The sequence below is a fragment of the Bidens hawaiensis genome, unplaced genomic scaffold, assembly GCF_021521415.1.
Source record: "Bidens hawaiensis isolate Kalapana, Puna unplaced genomic scaffold, B.hawaiensis_p1.1 tig00030301_1, whole genome shotgun sequence".
In the NCBI taxonomy this organism is placed as follows: domain Eukaryota; kingdom Viridiplantae; phylum Streptophyta; class Magnoliopsida; order Asterales; family Asteraceae; genus Bidens; species Bidens hawaiensis.
This window is the reverse complement of record NW_027495056.1, coordinates 166,006-175,975: the sequence shown is the minus strand read 5'-3', so window position 1 is coordinate 175,975 and position 9,970 is coordinate 166,006. Positions and strand designations below refer to the sequence as shown.

At 36.5% G+C, this 9,970-nt stretch overlaps 1 pseudogene; it reads right to left on the bottom strand.

Annotated features, from left to right (window-relative positions):
- Nucleotides 1-8,329: 8,329 nt before the first annotated feature.
- LOC143580287 (uncharacterized protein At4g06744 pseudogene) lies at nucleotides 8,330-9,718 on the bottom strand (annotated as a pseudogene).
- Between the last annotated feature and the right edge of the window lie 252 nt (nucleotides 9,719-9,970).

The following is a 9,970-nucleotide window of genomic DNA, read 5'->3' as shown; positions in this document are numbered from 1 at the left end:
AAGATTTTTTTTTTCTTTTTTTTGGGTTTTCTAACCTCCCTCTCCTCTTGTTGATAGTAAATCGAAATGGGTATTCAAAGATTTGAGTTTTTTTTTTCAAAGATTTGATTTTTTTTGTTTTGTTGATGATTTTTTTGGGATTTTTAGGAATTGGATAGGAGAGGGAAGGGTGATGGATATATGGATAGAGTAGTCGGAGCTCCGACTGGATCGCCGGTGGATGACGGCGGTGAGAGGACAAAAAATAGTAGTTGAATGGAAGGCGGTGATGGTGGTGATTACTAGGGTTATTAGTTATTACATATGAAGCTGTGTGCAGGGCACGTGCACTCAATGTGAGCTGTCATATTTGTGTAATTGTGTAAATGCTCCTACTTTTTTTTTATTAATAATTATTAAAAATAAATAATCTCATCAATCTTTTGTCATTTATGTATTAGTTAGATACGCGGTAATAATTTCACATTTAAAATTTCAATCAATGGTTCAAAATTTTGATTGATTTTCTTTAAATAGATATTCGTTAAAATTTTTTTTAACTTCGTTAAGTGTTTTTCTAAATTTAAAACCGATGTTATAGGGTTTTGATCGGCGGAAAGACACAGTCGACTGATGTAAAACGTATCTCGAAACGGTGATCCAAACGACGAAACAGTGTATCAATTTGGATGTTTGAATTTTTGATTAACAAAAATCAAGCCATCTGAATTATCGTTTCAAGATAAGTTTTACATCAGTCGACTCGTATGTTTCTTCTGATCAAAAACCCTAAAACATGAGTTTGAAATTCGGAAAAACGCTTAACGATGTTAAGAATATTTTAACGGAGATACATTGAGAGAAAAATAGTCGAAAAGTTGAACTGTTGACGGGTAATTTTAAAAGTCGGACTATTATCGACCAATACACAAAATGTAAGACTATTTATTCCCAATTTGTTTTTATTAATATCAAACTATTTTATTTTATAACTATAACTACTAGTATAAATTTTAGAGAAAATTACAAAATTTGTCCTTTTTAATTTTATGTAATTTTAATACTTTAATCTATGTTTTGATATAAATTTTATCATGAATTAAGGTTCAGTCAGTACTATGTATATGCTAATGAGCTTGTGGTTGAGTGGTAAGGAAGAGACTTAGTGTTCTATGTGTTCGATTCCTGCTCCCATCATTTAGTTTCGACGGCACCAAGTGGTGATAGGAAACTAGGTATGTAAGTGGCGTTCACTAGTTGAATCATTGAGCTGAACGGATTTTATCTCATACTGTCGTGCCTATAAGCAAGTGTTGGCCTTACGTGAGGGTTTTCCCTGGATCGGAAGGCAGGTGTATCATGAGGTGATGAATTTATCAGTACCTCATTTGAAGGATTTGTTGGTCGTTTAAAATGATACGTGTTTTCATGTTAATATGTGTAAATGTGTTATAAAATTAATACTAAGATGATGATAAAAATGAATTCAATGTAATGGTATATTCGAATTTTGTATAAGATATTATGGTAAGTTATTCTAAAAGAGGGGTAAAAATGAGAAGGGTAAGAAGGATTTGTAAAAGAAAAAAAAAAAAAAACCTAAAAGTATACAAAAGCGAAAAAATGTAAAAACACAAAAATGTTTACACCATCTTCCTCGTTCAAAAAAAATCTTGAAAAAGACACAATGTTGAATGAAAAAGATCATTGTGTCCTTTTGTTTATCATTTTAGTTTGTGTTTATTTTCGTTACTGATTGTGTCTTTTTTTCTTGGTATTGTGTTATAAACTCAACATTGTGTCATATTTTGTTCGACATTGTGTTATATTTTTCGATCTATTATGTCTTTTTTTGTCTAAAGATGGGTATCTATATTATGTTATATTTGTGGATGATTTCTTACGTTTCACATGGTTTTACTCTTTAAAGTTCAAATCTGATTTTTACAATGTTCTCACCATTTTTTTAAACTTTGCCCAAACCCAATTTCCGTGCAAAGTAAAAGTGTTCCAAAGTGATGGTGGAACCGAGTTCATTAATAATCAAGTTCAACACTTTTTTCAAGAACGGGGTATTTTTCATAGACTTTCATGCCCTCATACACCTCCAACAAAATGGACGAGCCGAACGCAAGACCGTCACATCACCAAAACGGGTTTAGCAATGATGTTCAATTCTCATGCATTGGCCAACCTATGGCTAGATGCTTTCACAACTACCATTTACATAATAAACCGTCTTCCTACCCCGCTTCTTGACAACAAATCTCCATTCAAACTTATTTTTAACCAACCACCATCATATGCTAATTTTCGTGTGTTTAGATGTCGAGTTTTCCTTACATACGGGATTATGCTAAGCATAAACTTCTTCCAAGAAGTGCACATTGTATTTTTAGAGGATATAGCCCTAAACACAAAGGCTATAGATTCTTAGACCCATTCACATCACGAGTTTACATAACTTGGCATGCCAGATTTGATGAGGGCACTTTCCCCTTCACATGTGTTACTCCAACAATTGATGAAACAAAACTCATATTTTCCAATTATGATGATACCCTTCCACAGCCTTAATCTCAACTTACCGAGCAACTCTCCGGCCCAAAACCAAATTAATCATGACATTCCAATTTCAAGCACACATCCCAACCCATCTTGTTCAATTTGTCCATATCCAACCCACCATGACACTCCAACTCCTCAAGTTCCCAACCCACTCATACATACCCCACCCAATTCCCCCACTACACAAAACCTCACCTGCTACCACACAAAATAACACGCCATTTACTTCACTCATTCCTTCCTCTAATATTCCTAGTCCACCAACATCCCCTCAACCACCCCCACTGATCCCGTAATTCCTCCTAATCCCCCACCTCCCTTCAATTCAACACATCACATGCATACTCGCTCAAAGTCAGGAATCTACAAAATCAAGCACTTGGCCAACCTAACTGACTTATCATCAAACCAACTTCATCATGCATTAAATTCCACCCATATCCCAAAAGGATTTAAAACCGCCTCAAAAAATTCCAACTGGTTATCCGCCATGCATGACGAAATCACCGCGCTTCACAACAACAACACGTGGGACTTGTTCCAAGACTCACTCACTCGAATGTTGTTGGCTCGAAATGGATATATCGTATTAAATATAAAGTTGATGGCTCCCTTGATTACTACAAAGCCCGATTAGTAGCGCAAGGATTCATGCAAGTTCCTGGCTTGGATTTTCACACACTTTTAGCCCTGTTATTAAGGCATCCACAATACGAGTTGTACCTAGTCTTGCCACTATATACAATTGGAAACTTCATCAACTTGATGTTAACAACGCCTTCTTAAACAGGCATTTAATCAAAAAGGTCTACATGGAACAACCACCGGGTTTCACTAATTCAAAATTCCCTAACCATGTATGTCGTCTGAAACGTGCTCTTTATGGGCTTAAACAAGCACTACGTGCTTGATTTCAACACCTAAGTGCTTTTCTTGGTACTCTCGGTTTTCAATGTTGTCGAGTTGACCCGTCTCTATTTGTTTACAAAAATGAAAGTGTTCTACTTTACTTACTCGCTTACATTGACAACATCATACTCGCTGGTAACAATGAAACAATTGTCAACACTTTCACCACTCGGCTACATAACGAATTCAAAATCAAAGATCTCGGGAAATTAAATTATTTCCTAGGTCTTGAAGTAATCCAAATTCCATCAGGTCTATTCCTAAGTCAAGCTAAATACACTCATGACATCCTAACTCGAGTCGACTCCTCGATGCCAAACCTGTAGCCACTCCTCTCACCACAACAGACACTTCCCCATTCCATGGCCCGACCTTCTATCGTTCCCTTGTAGGATCCCTTCAATACCTAACCATAATGAGACTGGACCTTTCCTATGTTGTAAACTGTAATATCTCGGATTTTTCGTTTACGTTTAAACCGACCGGAAATAATTTAGATTTTCATTATTAAAAAAAAATAATATATTTAAGTTTCTAATGTTCAATTTATACCCCTCATACTTTATATAATGTCTAAATCCTTATTTAAAACATAAAAAGTTCAATAATGGACCAAATATCAAACTACATGGACTAAAAATGCAAAAAATGAAACTTTCCCCATTGTGGCCCGGGGCGCTGCGCGACGGGACCACCCTAGGTGGCCACGCGTCGCGACGGGGTACCTGCACAGATTGTTTAAGCCTTAGTTCGTTTTCTAGTTCGTTTAAGGTATAAAATCGTTTATTTTAGGCATGTTAAAATGAATTAAGGTCCAAGTAAACATCATACAACTAAAATACCATTCCTAATTCGTTTTCCTTTGTCCAAGATCAGATCTTTGTGAATAAATCGAAGATTCTTTCCTTAAATCGTATATATTTGCTTAAATGGGCCAAAAAGCCCATATTTGGTTCGTTTTAGCTATTCTTATATTAACACATCATAATTCCCTGCTGTAAACCTTAACCTAACCCTACTACATCTCCTCCAGCCGTCACCTACCTCTGCTCATTCTCAAAACCTTCGGTTTTTGCACATTCGTTAAAGACACAAGCCTTGACGTTTAACTTTGCTTATACGTTGACTTTGACTCGTTATATCTCTTGATCTTTTCACTTTCCGGGTAAGTTGTAAACTGTAAAATTATTCATACATATTCCCTAGTCAATAACCTTCAATCAATTTTTGAGATTGAAGGGTATTGACTGGTCAATTGCTTTAAAACCCGATAAAGGGTAAAACAATTAACAACTTTGACTTCTCGTTTTCTCATACTTCTGGTCGGATTCAATGTTCGGTTCAGAAAACTTTTCTTCTCGTAATTAAATTTGAAGGGTTTTGACCAAAACTCGACTCTCGACTCGAAGTTCGGATTCTGGTCAGACTCGACTCGTTTTAAACATTAAAATCAACATAACTAGAGTTCTACTCATCCGTTTGGATTGATTCCAGCGGCATTAAGTTTGTTTTTATTTATAGTTTCATATCACAAAGTTTCAGATTCTGATCATTAATCTCGTTGGACGTGTATTGGACGACTCGCTTAAATCATTAGTTCGTTTGTCGAATTTATTAATCACTTGCCTTCCGTCTAAAGTGAGTTTGATCATTCCCCTTTTTATCTACTAACGTTTTGGGGACATATGCGTACTCATTCATATTTTCTATCTATGTATATACACAAAATCGCAAATATAATCATTGTGTGAATATCAGTTGAATGCTATTTGCTAGTTGCTACATGTTTAATTGTTTACTTAATAACGTTTCGGAGAGGTCTAACATATCCCCTTGTAGAGGGTTCTCATTAGTATGATCATACGACCGTTTTAGTAACCGGAGCCCGATTCGCTTGGCAAAGGTAAAACGACAACCTTAGTCATTGTAATCAATGCCCGATTCGCTTGGCAACGATTTCATTGGCACACACGATTTGGTTTTATGCATGTTTGTTATGATTCGATTGATTATTATCACATGGTTGGTTTGCGTATTTATCATTTGTCATTTATCAACTATATATATATATATATGCTATTATTTAATGTTTCAAAATTGGTGATCATCTCACTCAACATGTGTTGTTGACAAACTCCATTTTCTACGCATATGCAGGTTGTTTAGATTGAAGTATGGATATTTAGTCAAGACCATAGGTTATATTGAAGACAAACTTAAATTTAATTGGTTGTATCTATTTATTTGAATTGTATCGTTGTATTTGATTACTGTGTGTGTTATTTGAACAAAATAATTAATTAGATAGTATCATTTATATTTATGATAGTATCTGTGAGCAATCGGATCACGCCCCGGCATTTTCGTCTTAGGTTGGGGTGTGACAGTAAACTAAGACAACCAACACCTACAAAACCCAACCACCACTCACTTTCAGCTTGTAAAACGAATACAACGCTATGTTAAAGGCACACTTTCTTTTGGTTTAATTTTTGACAGGCCACTCAAAACAAGTATCATCAGATATTCCGATGCGGATTGGGCACGTTGCATAGAACACAAGACGCTCCACCTATGGTTACTCTATCTACTTAGGTAGAAATTTAGTTTCCTGGAGTGCAAAGAAGCAACCAACTGTTTCGCGTTCGAGCTGTGAGTCTGAATATAGAGCAATGGCCAACACGACAACGGGGATCATTTGGTTAACTCACTTGCTACAAGAACTACATGCTCTACCACCAGGCCGACCAACCATTTTATGGGACAACAAGAGTGCATTGTTCTTAAGTCAAAACCCGATGTCACATAAATGCGCTAAACACATTGATATTGATTATCATTTTGTTCAGGAGTTAGTATCTGCGGGTTGCCTATGCACTAATTTGTTTCTACAACGCTTCAAGTTGCAGATATCTTCACCAAAAGCTTACCTCGACCTTGTTCGAACGCTTTCGCACCAAGCTTCGCGTCGGACCCCTACCCATACACTTGAAGGGGGGGGGGGATAAACAATTAAAATAATTTCAAATTTCAAATATAAAAGTCCAATCAAAGGTTGCTAATGTTATTCATGTATAGTTTGTTACTGCTTAATTAGACTATTTGCTATGGGTGTGGTTGGGGGCCCTTATGAGGCGGCTTTGGGTTTGAACACCGCCAAGCGGCGCTAACTTGGGGGCGTCTAGGGGGCGGCCTGATTAAGATCGGCGCTATACATACATATGTGGGCCCTCTTTCTCCCTCTCTCACAAACACATACGTGCATACATACATACATACATAACATGGTAAAGGGGCATTAAATCATAGAGGGGCGTTATGAAGAGGGGTAACGAATATACGTGACGATGATATGGCACTATTGAGGGGTTTTAATGCCGCCTCCATAATGAACAGCCTTAGTGGGATAAAACATTTGTGTTTAAAGGATGTATTTTAATTGGTAAATAATAGTCAAACTTTCTACTCTTTCAATTAGTGACCACGACAAACATACTCTCATAAATACACCATAGCAAGTAGGTAAAAGAAATTCCTCACTAATTACTTACTGCCAGTCTACCAAACACACTTATTTTCAAGCTTCATGTTTTGAAGGTGCAATGTGAAAAATGTTTAGCAACGTAAGAAAACACAAGTGAAAACCACAAAGAAAGAATAAGAAGTAATAAACTTCACAATCAATAAACTTGTACCTCAAACTATAGCAGGAGTCCATCAATCTACATCCTGTCTTCAATAATGAAGAGGAAAATAATCAATGAACAAATAAATAATCTTTTTTTTTTAATTTGTAATAATTTAATGGAAGGTTCGTCTCTTTATGCTGTAAAATTTTGAAAAAAAGTGTACATGGCATTGGCAATAATTGAACAAGCATAGTCGTAACAATCTATATACAGTAGAAACTCTATAAAATAATACACTTAGGACCACCAAAATTTATTAATTAAAAGAGTTATTAATTAATCGATAAATTAATAATTATTAATTTATATATTAATTAATATTTTATTAATTTATAGTAGAATGTTCTGACTCACCTAGAAGAAAATGTAGTTGCACAGTTGTTGACTGATGAAGAAATTATTGAAAGCGTTATTGGAATTAATAAAGATGATATCGATGAAGAAGATGATGAAAGTTCTACAATGGAGCCCCCTTCGCGAAACGAAGCTATTAAAGCGGCAATCACATTGAACAATTTCTTGTTGAGGAGAAAACAACACCAGAAGTTCTTACCATGCTAAGGAAAATTAGAGACGAGATTCAAGGGGAAATTGATTTCAACAAAAAACAAAAGACAATTGAGTCATTTTTCAAGAAACCTTCATAAATAATTCATGTAATATGCTATATATAAGGAATTATTAATTTATATTTTATATGGGGTCTAAAGAAATTATCAAAAATGTATTATCTTATAATTTTAGCGAATTATTAATTTAACACCCTACCCCTGAGTTGAGACTGGCAAAAAATATTATCTTAGAGAGTTTATTAAATAATCAAGTATTAATTTATTATTAAACTTGTCTTTAATTCTTTGTATTTATTCTTGGCAGGTACCTATGAATAACCACACATCTTTTAAAAAAACTCGATATGATATAACAAGAAAATGACAATCTTTGTATTTACATTTCATATAATTATATTTGAGAATTGATATAATTAATATATTTAAAGATAAGATAAAAATATGCGATAATACATCGTATCCGTACAACAAATTATGAAACATTTACACTTTTCAACTCCAAATGAAAGCGAATATATAACACTAAACATTTGAAAAATAATATTTATTTTACTTAGTGTGAACACTCATTTTGACAGCTTTACATTGATTACACACTCGTCAATTGACGAGCTAATTATACGGGGAAAGAGCATCATAACTTTCTGGTATTGGCGCCTGCACCGGCGCTTTGGCCGGTGCAGTCATTTCAACATCCAATGACTCCCACTCACTACGAGAATATTGCGAGCAAGGCACATAAGTAAGAGACTTTTCATTTGGACAAGCCCGAACCGTCGAAAAGAAATGATCACACTCGGCCCGTGATCTTTGGTTCGGAAGATCCAAAATGCAGTTCATGTTCACATCTAGAACCCCATTCTTGATTAGTTTCCGACACTGCGGACCAACCTGCGTAAAATAATTACTCGAAAGCGTAAAATTCGATAGCGCGGGTAGACTACACACCGCCTCTGGCACCTCACCGTAGAACTTATTATTTTTCAAGTTAAGAATCTCCATTCTTTTTAAACACTGAAACGAATGCGGGATTGGGCCGGTTAGCCAGTTTGTTCCTACATCGAACACAGTGGCTTTCTTCAACAGCCCGATCTCGTACGGTAAACAACCGGTTAATTGATTGTTTAAGAAGAGAACCTCTAGTAGGGTATTGGAAGCTTGTCCAATACTCGCGGGTATCCCGCCAATGAATTTATTGTTGGCTAGTGTTAAGTATAGCGCGGTCGTTTTGCCAAGATTTTCGGGTAAATTTTGATTAAAGTGATTGTTGTTAATGAACAACAAGTCGAGGTTGAGAAGGAAGACTTCGGGTGGGACTACGCCCGCGAAGTTGTTGAACCGCAGGTCAAGGAATAATAACTTGTTGGCGCGGAGGACTTGGTACGGGAAGTTGCCCGAGAATTGGTTGTTGCTGAGGTCGAGCTCGTAGAAGTAGCGTAGGGTGTTGAGATTGGTCGGGATGGATCCGGTGAAGTTGTTGGAGTTTGCGTGGAAGAAAACGATGTCGGGTAAGCCGGTTATGAAGTCGTTGATGGTTAGGTCGGGACCGGAGAAGTTAAAGTTGTTGAACTTGACTCCTGCGAGTGCTTTTTGGTTTTTATCGGGAACTGTGTCGCACACGAATCCTTTATAGTCTTGGCAGATGTTTTTGCCTGTCCATGTTTTGGTGATTCCTAGGGGATCGTGTTTCACTTTTGTTTTGAAGGCTTGGATGACTGGGTAGACTAGTGCCAACCGCGGGCTCTCAAAGCCCGATGGTGGTGGAGGTGACGGTGGTTTTGGTTTTGGTGGTGGTGGGCACGGAGGGGGAGGTGGAGGGGGGCAAATTTGATAATCTGGTGGTGACGGAGGGGAACCTCCGCCCCCACCGATAATTATCTCTAGGGTTTCTTGGTCTGTCCGAGAAACCTGTTCTCCGTTGACGGCGAAAATACTTGTGATCAAGATGAAGAGTAAAAGTGGATGGCCACCGGCCATTTTTTGGTTGAAGCTAGACAATGGAGGGAAGGAAACTAGTAATGTGTTTAGTAAAGATCAAAAGAGTCACGGGCATAATAATATAGATGTAACCTTTGTCCCATTAGTGGTATGTTTTCCAAATAAATATAATATTTACAAAGCAATTTGCGGTCATTTTTGGTTTTTAAATGTGTATTTGGTTTGTTTAATAACTTAATCATACAAATAGTGGTTAAACTTTCCTTTTCTTTCTCCATAATCACAATAAATTATCGAAGCCGTGGGAACTTTGTC